This window comes from Lissotriton vulgaris, unplaced genomic scaffold (genome assembly GCF_964263255.1).
Source record: "Lissotriton vulgaris unplaced genomic scaffold, aLisVul1.2 SCAFFOLD_2469, whole genome shotgun sequence".
Taxonomy (NCBI): Eukaryota; Metazoa; Chordata; class Amphibia; order Caudata; family Salamandridae; genus Lissotriton; species Lissotriton vulgaris.
The window spans coordinates 287775-307296 of NW_028252307.1; the positions used below are offsets into that span (position 1 = coordinate 287775).

The following is a 19522-nucleotide window of genomic DNA, read 5'->3' on the forward strand; positions in this document are numbered from 1 at the left end:
GGGAGCATGTTCAAGGGTGGCAGGATGTCACATTGACACCCTGCTGCACCCCTGAATCGTGCATGTGTGCACATGTGGCGCACATACATGCCCTTAGGGCACATGGCAAATAGTTGCTTTTTTAAAGGTATTCGGTATTTACCACCAACTTGTAGTTGGTGGTAAATAACAAATCCTTAAAGCCAAAAATGCACTCACTTGAGTGCTCCCTATATAGGATTTAAGGATTCAGTAATTTACTGATTCCTTAAAATAAGGAATCAGTATTTTACCGATTCCTTAAAATAACAAATCGGTAAATTACTGAATCCTTAAAACCAGCCTCCTACATTGCAAAGGGCTAAATACCGGTCGGTAACGGAAAAATCTCCAATTTTCGGCCGTTAACGATCGGTATTTAGCTACCTACATATGGCCCATAGTGAGGTATTGTAAGAAACTGGCTCTGTATACTGCACCAAAGTGAGGTACAGTGTGTATAGAGTCCAAAGGTCTCCAGAGGTAGGCAGAGGTTAAAGTTAGATAGAACTTTACTCTCTAAAGTGGTCGCTTGGTCAAGCAGTGAGGCAGTATCAGAGAACAGTTTTAAGCATTCTGTCAGCAAATGAATTCACACACTCAAGAACTCTAGGCCAATTTTGTTTATATAACAAAATATACTGTTGTTTTATTTCTAGAACTAAGCAAGCCTGGCACAGGAGAGCATAACAATACTTTGCAGTAATAATTTACTTGTATGAACGCAGTTCAAGTAGGCAGTAGAAATTGTACTTTGTTTGATTTAAAGGGGAGCAGTAGTATGCAACACTTAGCAAATACAGTACATTGAAATGAATAGGCTTTTCAGTATATTGCAGGTGAATTACTTTTTACGTTACTTTTCTAACTCAGTGCTGGATACCTAGATTCAGCACTGGTACATTTCCTAGAAGCAGGTAAGTAATTACGTTTTCGTTTTTCGCATGATTTTTAAAGAATATTTTCAGTTTTCAAAACTCCACTCTTGGAAACGTTTTGGAGCAGTACATTGAAATGAATGGGCTTCTACAATAAATTGCAGGTAAGTTACCTTTTGCGTTACTTTTCTAACTCCGTGCTGTATACCTAGATTCAGCACTGGAACATTCCCTAGAAACAGGTAAGTAAACACGTTTTGGCTATTTGTGCAATTTAAAAAAATATTTTTAGGTTTCAAAACTCCACACTGAAAAACATTTTGGAGAAAAGTTGTCCATGTTATCCTATGAAGGGAAAACAGGTTAACAATTCTCAGGTAAGTAATCAACTGTGGGAGTTAAGGTTCTGGGGTTAGACTCAGGGGTCCACCAGGGTCAGTGATGCACTGTTGTTGCACCCTCAAAGGCACTAGGCTCTGGTCGCGGTAGGGGGGTCCTCTGGATTGAGGCTTCAGGCGTCGTCTGGAGGCTTGAGGCAGGTCAGGGGTCGCCGGATCTCGGGTCAGGATCGCCGGGGGGACCACCTTGTGGTATTTTTCCACTAGAGCTCGGGTCAGGTTCGGCGGGTGTGGAGTGGGCTGGATTCTCGGTGTCTGGCTGGCACCAGAAGCTGCAGTTTAAACACGTCCGGTGTTCACAGGAGAAACAGTCTTGAAAGTGAAGGCAGGCAGGTCCTCCGGGGTTTGTGAGGTTACTGGCTGCTGGACACACCAGGGTTTCCCAGGATCAGGTTCGAGGGGAGACAGGCCTGTAGGGCTGGGGCCAAGTCAGTGGGCGGTGTCCTCTTGTTAGCTCTGCGCGGCTTCTCGTCCTTCTTCTCTTCTTTTCTTGTTGCTGGATCTGAGGAAGGAAGGTTCAGGCTGCCCCATCATACTAAATTTAGGGGTGTTACAGGTAGGCAAATGGCAGGGACCTTCCCTTCCCTGGGTTGGGTACACCCTCTATTCTGCCACTCTCCAGTGGGAGAGGGCAGGAGCCTGTCCCTGGTTGGCTGGGTCCCCCCATCCTCAAGATGGCGGGGACTCGAAGTTGTGCTTCTCCTCTCCTCCCCCACCTTAGGGGTGGAGTTGCCCATCCTAGGGGAGGTGGATTGGCACCTCTTCCCAGGATGTGCATTGTTTCAGGCCCCGAGAGCAGCAAGCTCTTGACGCAGGGGTCCAGAAACATGTCTGGTGGTGGCTGCCTAAGCAGCCACTCAGTCAGGTCACTAGGAGTTGGTCGAGTTTCAGGGGGCATCTCTAAGATGCCCTCTGTTGTGCATTTTACATTAAATCCCACACTACCATCAGTATGTGTTTAATGTGCTGAGAAGCTTGATACCAAACTTCCCAATCTTCAGTGTAGCCATTATGGTGCTGTGGAGTTCGTAATGACAAACTCACAGCACCATATACTCTTAATGGCAGCACTGCACTTACAATGCCCAGGAATAGACTTAGGCACTGTAGGGATACAGGGCTCATGCACCTGTACCCTCACCACTGGCATAGAGCACCCTGCTAGAGGGGTGACTGATGTATGCCAGGACAGTTGTTTGTGGGCATGTGTCTTGACCGGGTTTTTCGTTCTATTTTCTTAGTGATGGTGACTTTAGCTTGCTAACATCCTAGATCCCTATTCTTAGCTTGTTTTGCAGGGGTTTTGGTCCTTTTTCAGGCCTATTTCCAGACTTAGAAGCATAAACTATAGGATAGCCGCTTTATATGGGGATAGATCCCTCATTTATGACTATGGCCTATGGGCTTTAGCATAATTATGTGTCCTTTCATAATTTTCAGGCCTGAAGGCCTATGGTAGAGGGTAGATTCTGTAGTCCTGACTTTATATTAGCTATTTGTAGGGTGTTGGACCCGGCCTCGTGGCGTGGACACGCTCCTCCCGCATGGCGGGACTTGGACTACCTCGGCCCCTGTCCTCCGGCCGAGGACAACTTCCTCCACCCTCCGTGAGAGCCGCCCCTCCGGGCAACCACCGACTCTCCCCCTATGTGACTCGCCAACCCCTACTCTGCTGGTCCGATCCCTGTCCCGTACCACCGTCCCGAAGCCCAACTCCATCTTGGATCCTCTACAACCCGGCCCCGTGGCCTCCCCCCGACCTCTGCCCCAGGCCCCGTGAAGCCCCGACATTGAGGCACCACGATCCAACCAGGGGGTAAAGAGTACACTTGGCAGCTCCATGCAGAAAGGAGTTTCGATGGCCCTCCAGTTGTCCTGCAACGCCTGGTTTCGATCACCCCCGGCCACCCTGGGCGCTGGCTCCCCCCCCTGCTGGGTGTCTGGATGCGCCCCTCCCGGCCCCTCTGACCCCCAGGTGCGAGGGTCCGGACATCAAGGGAAGCCAGACCTATATCTGGGGCAGCTCTCCAAGAAGCCGGCAGTTGTATCCTGGAGTCGAGAGACCCTAAGAGGAACTCATCCGTGTGGAACCCGTAACCATCTCTGAGGCCCTGCTAGCGCTGCCGCGGCCCATCTTGCTAAACCGATCTCCGAGGCCCTGCTGGCGCTGCCGCGGCCTATCTTCGCTAAAACCATCTTTGGGGCCCTGCTGGCGCTGCCACGGCCTATCTCCGCTGAAACCATCTTTGGGGCCCTGCTGGCGCTGCCGCGGCCTATCTTCGCTGAAACTATCTTTGGGGCCCTGCTGGCGCTGCCGCGGCCTATCTTCGCTGAAACCATCTATGGGGCCCTGCTGGCGCTGCCGCGACCTATCTCTGCTGAAACCATCTTTGGGGCCCTGCTGGCGCTGCCGCGGCCTATCTTCGCAGAAACCATCACCAGAGCCCTGCTGGAGCTGCTGCGGCCCGACCCTCAGGAACCCCCCAGCTCGAGGATTGAGAGCTGAGCGCAGGGTCTTCCCGTACCAGGCTGGTACCAAGATTGTCCCGCTACCCCCTTTCCCTCAGAGACTCATATTACGAGCATTCAAGATCCTGTTGAGCCTGTATCGCTACGTTTACCTGCCTTTAACTACTTATAAAGATATTAGGAATCTAGCCTTGTGTGGTGTCCATCTGTAGGGGGGTGATTGCTCATCTGTACGATCGTAGGGGAGGACCTCGCCAGAAGGCCTCTCAACTAGGTTCGGCCAACTCTGAAGGTTCCATTTCTAACATAGGGCTTGTGTATGTACTATGATAGAGTTATGTATCTATTTCATCCGTTCTGAACCAGAGAGACTCCGTTTTGTCTCGTGCAGAGGCAGACTGGGATGCTTGTAGGTGAGGGGCAATGTTTAGAAAATAGTCTGTTATTCGCTAGGCAGGAACCAGTTTAAGCTGGTTCCTATCGGAGAATGTGTTTTGCTCCTCAGACTCCAGACGCAATAGCAGGTGGCCACTGCTGGAGCGTAGAGAGATGAGACTTGGCACAGGAACTCGATGGGAGGTAGCTTGCTGGTTGGAAATTTCCATCAGAGGATGGCATTCTATATTATCAGAAGAGCAGCGTAGCTGTGAGTCAGATGGTCTTTGGAGCAGAGAAAGTCAGTTGGAGGACCTGTCAGAGTGAGTTGCAGCCAGAGAGAGACAGTTACTTGTCAGAAGGGGCTGTGACCAGAGGGAGCTGGCCAGAATGAAATGCAGTCTGGAGAAGATGCAGTAAGCTGACATGAACAAAGTCAGTTAGCCAGCTGGGATTGTGAATTGGAGAGCTGATCTATGGAGTGGTTACCAGGCAGATGGAAGCAGTGGGGAGAAAGCCGTGGTGACAGAGGGAGAGAGCCCTGATTCCACCAGAGGGAGAGAAACATTCCTTTCTTATAGGGTGAGGTGTTCTAAACTAGTTTGCTACACTTAATCATCCACTTTCCTTTATTTCCTAGGCACTGATTAATCCCTTTTCTTGCAGCAGTGTGCAGTCCTGTTATAATTCATTCTTTTCCTTTTCAGCTACATTGCTATATGTGGATGTGTTGGTAACTTGTTTACTCTTCTAATAAATAGACCCCACAGATCTGTGTATTATCTATTCCCTTTTACTTCTAGTTATTGTGATGTTATATTGTGTAATAAAGGGACCCCAGGTTCTTAGTGGACCAATGTGTAAGTGTTGTTCTTATGGTATGACTAACCTTTTCTTCTAGCTGGATGCTGCCATGTGGACGGAGGCCTATCCCGTCCGGGTAAGTGGTGCACAGATAATTAGGAAGTAGGGAGCGTCTAAATCAGGGAATAACCTTTATACATCAGACATTTGGCTAGTCTTGTGTGTGAGGATTGGATCTCCTATTCGTCACATAAGGGATAAAAGTATATATGAGACACCCTCAGTAGATATTAGACATATAGTGAAACTTCCCAACAGAGAGAGGCAAAGATATTCATAGGACGTGATCGCCGATGTGTTGCGGCGTTATTGATACCACTGGAAGGATACAGTGTTTATCAGTGTGAACGCTTGTGAGCATATAACCAACACGGGACTGTGTTGGTTGTGTGATGCGCCGAGGGGATACGGCGTGTGTACCCGCTGGATTGCGGCTTGTGTGATGCGCTGGGGGGATACGGCGCTTATACCCGACGGAAGACTGCGGCTTGCGTGGGCACCAACCAGGGTTGGTGTGTAATGGTAATTGCATGAGAACTGCCTCCTTCACAGGTAAAGGTTGGTAGTATAGCCTGGGTATGACTTTCCGCAAGGCTATAAGGTATGAGTGTGGTGTAGGACATGGAATTCCTTAGTAATCAGTGAGTATTCTTAGTGATCCCTATGGATTTAGTGGTGTTTTTGATGATATGAGCTTGTATATTGCTAATTCCCCATCCTCAGGAGGGTACCTTGGTACTCTGGCAAGTAGGCTCTGGGGAGGGAGATGGTTACGTTTTGACTGGATAGGTGGTGTCTTGGTGGGTTGGTGATATCTGGTCTGAAAATCCGGTCATTACATTATGGCGTCACGAACCGTTTACGTTCTGTATGTGGGGGAGTGGCCCCTGGCATGTATATGGACTTGAAACCCTTTAAAAATGACATCTGGGAACAGTCTGTGAATTGCATGGTGAAATGTGGTCCTTGACCTATTGGCTTGAACAGATGAATTGTAAGTGGATTGCAGTACATCATGGCATTTGACGTATGCAATGTAGGAGAAATGTTTTTCATCTTGGTGTTTGAACTGTCAGGCTTGAAGGTAACAGTATGTGATGAAGCCAATTACATCTTGGTGATGGCGCTGTTGTAAATATGTGCATGAAAAGTCTTGTAAATTGCCTATTAAATGGCTTGCTGCATTTGCTTGTGCTGTGAAATGTAAACTTTTGTATGAAAAAAGTGGCATGTTCTCAGGAGAGAGCTGGTTCTCTTTCAAGGGATTAGAGATACTGTTTAGAAATGGTTCTGTTATTTTGTGTAACGTGACAGGTGAACTTCCATGAGTTTACGGGCTGGTGAGGAAAAAGTGTCATTTAGTTGGCAGACTAAGAGTTAACATCTTGAGCAGGAGCAGTTTTTTTTTGGGATAGGCTGCTTCACATACATCGTGATAAATGTGTAAAAGTGTCATGTTTTGAGATGCCTGGTAAGGCTGCAGACTTTACGGGTGCTTTTGAAATGTGCTTGGGAAGAGAGGTTTTTCAGCTGGCACAGGAATGTGCAGAAAGATAAACGATCCAGTATTTTGGCGAGCCTGTGTTTTAGTACGTGAACACCGGTTGTGAAAATTAAACAGACCCAACGTAGAATGTGCTTGAAAAAAGTGATTTGCAACCGTGTGCTTTTTTTTTAAAAAAAAAAGATGCTCTGTAGTGTGTTTTGCTAATAAAAAATAGAATTAATTAATGTCACATACAGCAAGCTAGACCCCCTATGTTTAAACTTCAAATGCAAATGATTCTGTATTTTGCCTTACTATTAGGCTCAAACCGTGAGGTAAATGTTGGAAATCCCATTCAGTATAATGTGGCCCACTCAGGTACGATAAAATAGTTTTCTGCATAAAATAAATATGTCAGTACAATAGTAAATGTTACGCTCATTTTAAATTCCTGTTTATGCTGTGCCCCTCTTTTTAAATTAATGGTATCCCAAGTGTTCTTTTGAAAAAGTGTACGTTGCTGCAATGCATTTATTTTCTCTGTTTAATGTTTTCCTTTACAGCTGGTAACAGTGAATAATGGTATTTAGTTTGTCTTAAATTCGTTTTTTCATTAGGCTGCAGAAATATAATACTTTTTAATTCAGAATGCTGTCATGTGTTTCAGGTTGTAGAAATGTCTTTATTAATTCATGTTTTAAAAAGTTGCCTTTCTTCGTGTTCTTTTTGCTTGCTTAAATTAGTTAGAAATAACTGTGCAGTGTTACAGGGTTTCTTTGTAAGCCTGAGAACGAATATGTTTTTGTAGACAGGAGGAATTTGTTTTTGTGACCTTGACTGATAAACTCTGCCGAGCGAGCTCTAAGAGTGTTCTGTGAAGGAGGGGTACTTTTTCCGGAGCTGCTAGCAGACCGGCCTTTGCTGTGTTATTCTTGGCAAATATTCAGAAGCTTTCTGCGTTCACTGTTTTGAAAAGGGTGGAGGATAATCTGCTCTCCGGACATACAGCATCTTTTAATTGAAATGAGTGAAGCCTGTGAGGGTGCGCCCTTCCTGTGGCTGTCATTTTTTTTAATTAAGTGATCTCATCCAGGGGGAGGTGCTATGAGGTAGTGTGGGCTGGTAGCCTGTCTTATTATGGTTGGAACTGATTCAAAACACTGAGACATCTTTCTGAAGGTGGGGGCTGCTTCTCAAAGGAGTGGGATGAAAGTAAGCAAACCCTGTTAGTAATGCTAATAGAACATAGATTTTATTTAAATACATTTAGAGGATATGTTGTGGGTAGAATGTTTAAATCGTTTCTTGGATTTATAAGAGTATTGTTGTAATTAAGGTTTCGTACAGAGATGAAAGTAAAAGGGGTGTTCCCAAATTGAAAATTTGTTTTTGCAAGATTGATGATACTGTTTTATTTGTATTTACAAATGCTTTGTATGGGGGCCCCGTATGTGTGATTCGTTTGTTATTTTGGAATGGTGAGCTTTTTTATTTTCGAGTGTGTGTGACCCTTTCCCAAATCACCCCCCAAGCCTGGGACCAGACCGGACAGCTGACGGTGGCTGGAGTTGATGACTACGGATGGAGCGCTTCCTGGTTGAGATGAAGACAGAGGGTTGTGGCCTACACGAAGAAACTTTTAAAGGAGAAACCAATGAAGAATTATTGAAATGAACTATGCACTTAAATATAACTTTTTAGAATCTACAGATGGCTGCATCAGCAGTCAGGTTGAAACTCTATACAGGATTGGATTTCCTAAAAAAATATATTTTTGACAAAGCCAATAGGACTACCAAAAAAGAAATTTTCTGTAAAAGAACTCATTTTTATTCGGTTGTAATCAAAGGAGTCTACAATGTAATTTCTTGGCCTGCATTCCTGAGCCTTTCATTTTTCCCATGTTTTTATTTCAGATGGACATTCAGTTATATGCCCTTTGATGCCACTTTTGCATTTACCACGCAGGCCCCAATGCCAATAATAGTTTTTCTTTTCCAGTCCTGTCAGTGGTTGAATAATATGCTGTGTTTTGTTTTTCCAGTTTAAAAGATGCAGTGCCACATTCATGATTAGGCCTTTGGTTCAATGATTCCTTTTGATATATGTGAATGATACTGTTTAAAAGTCATAGGGTGCAGTGTATAATTAGTGAAGCTGCTTTAGTAATCTGATGCCCTGTGATACACATCAACAATCATCCTGATGTTTTTGATTTTAGTATGCTACGCGATTCTATCATTGATACAGATTGACTTTACACTTGTCTATCTCTCACATACTTGATAGTTTGCTGTTTTCTATAAAACAGTTTTGCCAATGAAGGAAAAGCAGTGTTCTGAATGATGGTGCACACATGTGTTCCACAGATTGATACAGAGGGATTATGTGCAAACTGTTTCTTGAGTTAAATGATTTATGACCTTTGCCTATTGCCATGGTCTACTATTACTCAGTTTTCCAAGTTTAAGTCTATGATTTAGCTATTTTGGTTGTAGGGATTTCTGGACAGACTACTTATGTCTGAATTGTCTTTTAGAAGAGTATATGCACCACACTTAGATCACCTTTTCTGATTTCCTGCTTGATATGCATAGTGCTACACCAGCTATTTTTGTAGAAATGTGGTTGTTCTTGTTTCCCTACTATTACACTTTCACTTTGATCCATGAACTCTTAATTAGAACAGTGGGATTAGTTCCAAGGGTGGTCTCCTTAGACTTTGAGTTATCCTCGGAGGTGTGTCTTTTAGTTATGTTTTGCCCTAGATCTATTAGTAATGGTTGCCCCAACTTTGAGGACCCTTTGTCATGTTTATTTGTCAGATTTTACCAAATCCTTTCTTAAGTTGACCGAAGTAGGTAGGCCTCATTTAGGCCCTTTGCTGTTTTTATTCCACAAACAATTCCCCACCTCAATAGATTTCATGAGTTATCATTAGAGGTTGAGGAACATTTAGTTTAAGGGTGCTTTGGTTAGCTTTTGTTGTTATCAGATCAATTTTATTTACATTTCAATATTTAGATCAAGGGTGGTTTGTTTAGTTTTCAGTTAGTTGTCAGATTTACAGTCCCTACATCAAGTGTTAGGTGGTATTTTCTTGGTTGTCATTCATTTTAGGGATTCTTTTTGTGTTTAATTTTGTTGACAGGTTATGTTGTTGTTTATTTATTTGTTTGTTTGTTGTTGTTTACGGATGTTAACAAGAAAAGTCAGGGTTGAATGTAGTGACCGGGTTTTTCGTTCTATTTCTGAGTGATGGTGACTTTAGCTTGCTTACATCCTAGATCTCTATTCTTAGCTTGTTTTGCAGGGGTTTTGGTCCTTTTCAGGCCTATTTCCAGACCTAGAAGCATAAACTAGAGGATAGCCGCTTTATATGGGGATAGACTCCTTGTTTCTGACTATTGCCTATGGGCTTTGGCATAATTATGTGTCCTTTCATCATTTTCAGGCCTGAAGGCCTATAGTAGCGGGTGGATTCTGTAGTCCTGACTTTATATTAGCTATTTGTAGGGCTTGTGTATGTACTATGATAGAGTTATGTATCTATTTCATCCGTTCTGGGCCTGTAAGGCCCAGAACCAGAGACACTCCATTTTGTCTCGTGCAGAGGCAGAGTGGGATGCTTGTAGGTGAGAGGCAATGTTTAGCTTTGAGGTGTTATGTGCTTGGAGAGAACCAGCCTTAGCCGACCCTTATCGGTAGACTGTATTTTTCTCTGTGTCGAAGACACCACAAAAGACTGGCCAGCTGGGAGTGTGTCCTTGACGCGGAGTGGTGCAGAAATCTGGTGGGCGGCAGGCTGCTGACTGGAACTTTCCACTAGGAAAGAGCATTCTATATTAGCAAAGTGCAAAGAGGTGGAGCTGTCAGTTTGTCAGTTGGAAGAGCAGTGAGTTGGAGTCAGTTGGTCAGTTGGAAGAACGTTCAGTTGGAAGAGCAGTGATCAGGAGGAGTTACAGCCAGAGAGAGAGAGAGTGTTACTTGTCAGGAGCAGTTACAAGGCAGAGAGGAGGAGTTGGCAGTTTGATTCTGGCAGACACTTATGTGGACGCAGGCAGAGATGCATACAGAGTGAGACCGAATGGAGTTACATCATGAGAGATCAGTTGAAGCAGGCAGTTAACAGCTGGACTTTGGAGTGATAAGAGACTGAGCTATATTGTGGATTAATCTGTGGAGGCAGCTGGAGTGAGTAGGACATGCTGGGATAATCAGACCGAGTGAAAAAGCAGTGAAGCAGATGGATATCAGAGCAGCAGGAACTATACCATTAGATTGAAGCTGGGAAGTGAAATGAAGGCAGTTCGTGGGAGAGAGGAATCCAGTGCAGAAGTGATGGACGCAGATGTGTGTCCAAGAGTGCAGGGGAGATTCTAAGATGAACAAAGGCAGAGGAAGAACCCAGATGACAGCTAGCGCAAGACTTCATACTAATCAGGTGATATCTGTCCTGTTATATTAGTGCCCATAAATCTATGCATTAACCTTTTCCTTTATGCTTTAGGCTATATATATATATTCCCTACTGTATTAATCTCTTTTCTTGCAGCGGTGTGCAGTCCTGTTATAATTCATTCTTTTCCTTTTCAGCTACACTGCTATATGTGAATGTGTTAATAACTTGTGTGCTATTCTAATAAAGAGACCCCATAGATCTGTGTATTATCTATTCCCTTTTACTTCTAGTTATTGTGATGTTATATTGTGTAATAAAGGGACCCCAGGTTCTTAGTTGACCAATGTGTAAGTGTTGTTCTTATGGTATGACTAACCTTTTCTTCTAGCTGGATGCTGCTATGTGCACGGAGGCCTATCCCGTCCGGGTAAGTGGTGCACAGATAATTAGGAAGTAGGGAGCGTCTAAATCAGGGAATAACCTTTATACATCAGACATTTGGCTAGTCTTGTGTGTGAGGATTGGATCTCCTATTTGCCACATAAGGGATAATATTATATATGAGACACCCTCAGTAGATATTAGACATATAGTGAAACTTCCCAACAGAGTGAGTCAAAGATATTCATAGGACGTGATCGCCGATGTGTTGCGGCGTTATTGATACCACTGGAAGGATACAGTGTTTATCAGTGTGAAAGCTTGTGAGCGTATAACCAACACGGGACTGTGTTGGTTGTGTGATGCGCCGGGGGGATACAGCGTGTGTACCCGCTGGATTGGGGCTTCTGTGATGCGCTGGGGGGATACGGCGCTTATACCCGACGGAAGACTGCGGCTTGCGTGAGCACCAACCAGGGTTGGTGTGTAATGGTAATTGCATGAGAACTGCCTCCTTCACAGGTAAAGGTTGGTAGTATAGCCTGGGTATGACTTACAGCGAGGCTATAAGGTATGAGTGTGGTGTAGGATATGGAATTCCTTAGTAATATTCTTAGTGATCCCTATAGATTTAGTGGTGTTTTTGATGATATGAGCTTGTATATTGCTAATTCGCTATCCCCAGGAGGGTACCTAGGTACTCTGGCAAGTAGGCTCTGGGGAGGGAGATGGTTACGTTTTGACTGGATAGGTGGTGTTTTGGTAGGTTGGTGATATCTGGTCAGAAAATCCGGTCATTACAGCATGGCACACAGGGATGTGCCATGTCGACTCTTCACTTTGTTCTGCACCAAGATACACAACCTGCAAAGGCAGTGTGTGAGTGTCAGGGTACAGGGCCTCTAAGGGTGGCACAATAAGTGATGCAGCCCTTAGAGGCCTTCTTTGTTCACAGTGTGTTGTAGACGAATCTAGAACTCTAGTGTAAGTTTCCCGATTCGTGCCCAAATATAGGTATAACTCTTCATATCCTTATATAGGCATAAGAATCATAACCATATTTAGACATGGCCAATGCAGTTCAAATACGGCATGGCTACTTCCACTAGTTCCTAGAATGCACAACGATTTCTTGGAAAAACTAACCTTCAGCAGTCCGGGACTTTCCCCTGCTCAAGTATTGATTTGTCCAACAAATCATGGAGTTTCCAAAGAACTGCGAGTTCTTTGTGACTTTATTATGTCCAACCTTACGTCAAACTCGGCACCTTCCAGGTATAAATATACCCACATCAGCCCTAGCAAACAAACAGTGGTTTGGAGCAGATCGACTAACTACTTGCCTGACGCCCTGCTGTAGCGAGTGCCAAAGGAAGCCGACTCTCCAGCTGACGCACTGAGAAAGATGCTGTCTTTTCTCCTGCCGAGAAATCCAGCTCCAGTGTTTCCCTGCTACCCTTGCAGGTTACTGGGAGATCGGATCCTGAGAGAGAGATACAAGACCTCCTTCGTTCTAAAACCTAGGTACGGAGCTGATTAGACTCTTAGAGAAATCTTGGATAGATTCTTGGCAAAAAATACTGAACTTAAGCTACACCTCACTTACTTCTTCCCTCGTACTAGACTTAGGTTAGGTACACCGGGGTAGGCGTATTTTAGACGCACAAGTTGAGAACTTATAGTCGTTATTTATCATCATATGTATTTTATCCGTTTTATGTATCTTATGGTGTAAAAACCATAATATGCTTTTACAGTATTATTTCATAATACTCTTTTTACTGTACGCACTTTACTTCATTGCAAGTATTGCGATTGTAGCAATTCACTTCTCTTGCATGAGAAAGAAGACTGCTCAATAAATAACCTTTTTATTGAAAACGCCTGCCTCTCTATTTTCTCTGAAAACTCTGGTGAAACGAAGCATGCACGATTGACTGAGTGAAATAGCCATCTATTGTTTCCGCGACTCTAGAGATATATTTCTTATTCTTGGGGAACAAAGTTGTCATGTTTATGTGGTTGTCAAAAACAAATCCCTTCTTGTTTATTCGAGAAAGTTTCTAGTGACCTCTGAGCTAGCTGCCATTCACAATTCAGTCTAACATATTCAATAGAGACCTAGTTGACTTCAGTCCTACGTCTAAGCTATCGTTTATGTTATTCCAATGCGTAGAGCCTATTGGAAAATATAGGAACTACACTACATGGCGTCCAACGCATTTCTCCTTCCTTTTCTGACTTTGCATATGTGCTGCACTGTACAACATGCGTACAAAGTGGGAAAAGTTTCCCTTGTGTCTAGGCATAGTATTTTGTACAGGAAGTGTGTCTTTCCTGTACAAAATCTTTGCTGGATTCACACACACACCCTAGCGCTCTGGTGCTAAGGTGTGTGCATGGCGCAGGACCACTGTAATCAGTGCCAGCGCAAGGGAAAGGGAAGGAGAGAGCCATATCTTTGAAAATATGGTGCTCTCCTGCTCCCTCCCTGTCACGCAACACAGCCTCGCGGGGGGGATGGGCTGCGCTGATAAATCTCCCCTAAAATGTCTTTTACAACCAGTTAAACATTGTGAATTTTCATTCCATTATGTTTCAATTTAGTAATTTTATATATCTTTACATCCAACAGAAAACAAACCTTGACTGTATGAAATGACCATCAATAATGAAGCGAATGCTGTAAATCTTCAATAATAGCAGAAATAATTAGCTACAGTATTCAGGAAAACATCAGTGCAGTCGGCGACAGAGGAACCTGCACACAAACTGACAGATCCCGGATGAAGCATCAAGGGCAGTTTAGTGATTGTAAGAGACTGAGCTGTACACCTCCACGCCGCAAGACCAAGAAATGACCTTAGGAAAAATAAGGCAACAACAATAACAAACCGCCTCCTGTATAAACAAGTGTCTAAAACCAACTTTGATCATGGGATCGGTATGAGGTAATTACAGCAGTGCTCTGTTTTCTAAAATGACGACAAGCCATCATTCAGTGCTCTAGCTGAATTGTAAATGCTTTCTGGCCAAACAACAGCAACATGAGAAAAGCACAACAGAGCGGAGCCAGACAACTGACGGGTAAAGAAAAGAGGAGTTCTTCTATCTAGAATACAACAGACTGTCACAATTTGCACCAGTCTGAAGGAAGATACATCTTTACCCGCAAGCGTGCATTGCCATAATCCAATCTAAAGGCGCAATCGCCTACATAGACACCTTCTAGATATTAGGAGTAAGGCAAATATTTGGTGGCAATCGCATTTTATTGTTAAAACAGAAATCAAACATACAAAATACTGCACACGTATAAAGTGTGTGAGAAAAAAACAAGTGCTCTATCGGCCATGTTGGCCCGTGAGGAAATGCAGTCATGGGATGTAGGCAAATATATACCCGACCCACGGACACTAACCAAGAAAGAAGAATCATACACATGCAGCAAGAGCTTTAGTTTGTCATCACTACTCAAGTTCCATCTGCAAACCTACACAGGAGAAAAAAGTGCAGTGAATGTGTAAAGAGCTTTAGTCAGTTATCAAACCTTCAAAGTCATGAGCGAACACGCACAGGGGAAAAGCCATATCATTGCAGTGAATGTGCAAAGTGCCTTAGTCGATTATCAGTGCTTCAAAGACATCAGCGAACACACACAGAGGAAAAACCATTCAAGTGCAATGAATGTGTAAAGAGCTTTAGTCGATTATCACTGCTTCAAAGACATCTGCAAATACACATAGGGGAAAAAACATTCAAGTGCAGTGAATGTACAAAGTCCTTTAGTCACTTATCAAACCTCCAAAAACATTAACAAACACACACAGGGGAAAAACCATTCAAATGCAGTGAATGTGCAAAGTGCTTTAATTGGTTATCACACCTTCAAAGTCATAATCGAACACACACAGGAGAAAAACCATTCAAGTGCAGTGAATGTGCAAAGTGCTTCAGTCACTTATCAAACCTCCAAAAAGATAAAAAAATACACACAGGGGAAAAACCATTCAAGTGCAGTGAATGTACAAAGTGCTTTAGTCACTTATCAAACCTCCAAACACATCAACTAACACACACAGCGGAAAAACCATTCAAATGCAGTGAATGTGCAAAGTGCTTTAATCGGTTATCACACCTTCAAAGTCATAATCGAACACACACGGGAGAAAAACCATTCAAGTGCATTGAATGTGCAAAGTGTTTTAGTCAGTTATCACACCTTCAAAGACATCAGCGAACATACATAATAGAAAACCCATTCAAGCGCAATGAATGTGGGAGGAACTTTAGTCAATTATCAGACCTGCAAAGACATCAACGAACGCACACAGGAGAAAAACTATTCAAGTACATTGAATATGCAAAGTGCTTCAGTGAGTCATCACACCGACAAAACCATCAGTGAACACACACAGGAAAAAAACATTCAACTGCAGTGAATGTGTAAAGAGCTTTAGTCGATTATCAAACCTCTAAACACATCAGCGAACACACACAGTGGAAAAACCCTATCATTGCAGTGAATGTGACAGTAGTTGTTGCTTCTCTTCAGTATTAAGGTATCATCAGTGAACTCACACAGGAGAAAAAACATTCAAATGCAATGAATGTGGGAAGAGCGTTAGTCAATTATCAGACCTACAAACACATCAGCGAACACACACCGGGGAAAAACCATATGATTGCTGTGAATGTTTGAAGAGCTTTAGTCATTTATCAGCCATATGAAAACATCAACAAACACACACACAGGAAAGCCACTCAAGTGTAATGAATGTGGGAAGAGCTTTAGTCGACAATTAGAGCTACAAAGTCATCAGCGAACACACAGGGGGAAACCATATAAGGGCACTGAAAGTGTGAAGGGCTTTTGTCAACTTTTGATCTCACACTGCCCTCAGTGAATACACTCCTTCATTTAACTCACATGGAAATAATCCTAGAGATGTAGAGATTCCAGAAAGAATTTAACAACATCAAAAATAATATTGACCCGCCTGAGGACATAGACAAGAGCTGAACAGTGCAGCTATAGTGAGAGGAATGAATTACAGAAAAAGATAAAATTCAAATTATGTGGGACATTGAAATACCAGATGATAGAAGATCCGACTAGCTGTAAAGAAGAAAAACAGATAACAGTATTGGCAGAATTATAAAAGTGTTTGTTTCCAGTGATTGTTCACTTCCATACACATAGCAAAGTGACATGATGTACCAGGATACACAGTGGGAGTCTAGTACAATGTGGATTAAAAGAAAAGAAACATTGTTGATTTTTATTTGGTGAAGGAGAGATACAAAGAAAAACATTCAATCGCACCTGACCACACAACCTGTAAAAGCAACACTGAACAATACTGGGACTAACAGCGGTATTTGCAGATAACTTGTCGGATTAGTGATGAAACGTATAAACCCAACACACCCAGAGTGGACATGTTGTCAGGACTCTGGAGATGGAAACTTCATTGGTAAAATGTATGTATTACTATTAACAAATGCCACTGCAGTACATGTAATGAACTAAAGCGAAGAACAGGTGTTCAAGAAATAACCTATTTTTAGATATAAAAGAGCATATACCTTGTTTTTAAGTAACGTTTGCTGCATTGTTTACACACTTTTATCGGTTGATGGATCAGCTCGTGCCTCGGGCCTTATAACTAAGTGTGACCCGTGGCTCCTATCCAACTTGGCTATCCCTATTCATTTTGGGACTTGCCAAACTCTACTTTTTACCAGAATTGAGTCATTGTAAGCAGTAGACTCTGTTTGAAGAATGTGGTGAAATCCCACATCGAAAGCATATATGTGCCAGGACAATCAGTTGCACTCCCAGCAACTCATCTTCCAAACTTGATTGTCCCTTGTCCTCAAATTTTCTGAATGATTTGTCATATGAATGCCAGAAGTGGCAGTGAAATTCATGACGCTAAGGCTAACAAGAATGTGTGGGAGATAGAGAGGGGGAGAGATAAAGAGAGCGAGAGAGACAAAGAAAGGGGGAGAAAAAGAGAGAACGGGAAGGAGGGGGAACAGCACGTTATTTGTAATCACCCAAAAATAGAAGAAGCAGCCGAATACATGTTAATGTGTGACATCACCAGACAAACGGGCTGAACACCTGTGAATTTATATGTTTATTTTTAATACCTATAGACCCATGTCATGCCAATAAACAGGGCACAAGTAAGTAAAATAGTGAAGGAACCCATTATCATATGCAAATCACAGTGACATCACATGTAGTGGCATCACAAGAAGTGATGTCAGGCCCTTATAATGATGTTCATGTGAAAGGTTGAAAGCCAGTTTTAAAAACAAGAAACATAAAATAATATAAAAATAAGTTTTTGGTTTCAGTTTTTATACATCATGTGTTTTTCCCACTATTAGTTTGTAACTAAACTCGGAAATGACTGAAAGTGTAAATATTTTTAAACAGATATGTGGAAGTTGGAAATTTCATTTTTAAACAGTTTTCAGCGAATAAATAAAATGTGCTTTTAATTTGCATTTGTTTTCTGACTTTATTCTTTATCCAGCGCCTAAGCCCCAAAGTGTTTCACATTTACAATGTATTAAAAATAGAAGGCCTAATTTTGTCGAGTTCTCTGTTCCTCTCTTGCGCCACTCACACAAACAAACACACAGAGGCCTCTGTCTGCAGTGCTGGGGCACAAAGTAACAATTATCAGTTGCAGGCTAAGGAGCTAGGTGGAACTGAGTCCTGTTTCTAGATAATAGTGGGAGGACCCCTTCAAACTGTGGCTACCCCCGACTTGTGCCGTGCTGATAAAGCAATAGTGAATTTGAGTAATTTATGATGAATTGAAATGAGAGTAAGAGAAGAAGAGAGCAAGGTGCAGGATATATTAAAGAAAATGAAAAAAAGAGACACAAGACTTTACCCTGTTCGGTGTACTAGCACTTTACATAAACAAGTTGTGCTTTGCGTTGTGTACAGGCTGTCACCCCCTTTGTATGTAAATGAGCTTCTGTGACCAGACACCCCAGGCTCCCATCTCTTCAAGTGCGGATGATAATGTGAGCACTGTAAGGTAATCACAAACTAGGGCTATATTGAGAAATAATTGGCTTCCAGGTCACACCGCAGTTCTTTATTAGTTTTATTTAATTTACTTTAATTTTCAGCAATTCTCCACGTTATTTTTTCACAGTATTACGCTTCAGGTCACTCTTAGCTCTCCATCAGTTAAACGTGAGGTTTGATGTAGGATTTGTTGTTAGTGTTCCTAGACCATGTCCCAATCCCTTTGTCCTTGATTTGTCGGCATGTGTTTTGTCCACACACTGGTCTGGGATGGGCCATCTCAAGGTAGATGGCGCTGTAATAGGAATAATGAATCAGACATACATGAAATTGTAGGTAAACAAATATGTGCCTTTCAGTTCTCAGGCACCACCAGACTCACATGTACACATGTAATTGAGCACCAGACTAAAGTGACTCCTCCCTATATAAATATGTGCCATCAGTAATCGGGCTGATGGTTCCGCTGATGCGCACAGCAAATTAAGTTTCTGGGATTGTACGCATTGGCCTAAATTTTAATTGCTGAATTTTCACGCAGTTTCGCTGACACGCACAACTTATAAGGTTTGTGGATATTGTGCACTGTAAGTAGATCACTGAAGATCTTCCTTAAGTAGTAAGTAGGTCAAAACATAGTACATACATCATGCAAAATGTCACTGCCCCTCCCTTATTTTTGATATCTCCAGGAGTTCCTCCTCTCTCGTGAAAGATGGGTTTCACACATTATGCTCGTGTCTGTGGCACTTCCTTAAGTGCAGAGAGGAAAGCCTCATGGTTAATGCATTGTTTGGGCTCTGAGGGACAAGAATTCTTTGAACACCTTCCTGAGCTCTCTGATAGTGACTCTGCCACTCTTAATGAATATGTGATCGGCATCAAAAAGTTGGACTTGCACTACCTCCCCAAAGTGAGTACTGTCCTTTAATGATATCACTTCGGGAGAAGAATGCAAAGGCAGGATGAGTCGGTGGAACAGTACATAACTAATTTGCACAAATTGGCTTCCACGTGCAATGTTTGTGCAGCTTTAGAGGAGTGCTTAAGAGATCAGTTCATGTTGGGATATGCCCTCGACAAAACGAGACACGCCCTGTGGCAAAAAGACACGCCATCTCTTCAAGAAGTGCTGACCATAGCCAAAAGTCACGAGCATTCAAAAGCGTGTATTGATATTATATGCAAAGA

General features: G+C 42.9%; 1 pseudogene; it reads left to right on the forward strand.

The window, feature by feature from the left end:
* The window catches only part of LOC147662595 (uncharacterized), a 51159-nt pseudogene extending 35374 nt beyond the window's left edge, over nt 1-15785 (forward strand).
* Nucleotides 15786-19522: the final 3737 nt, after the last annotated feature.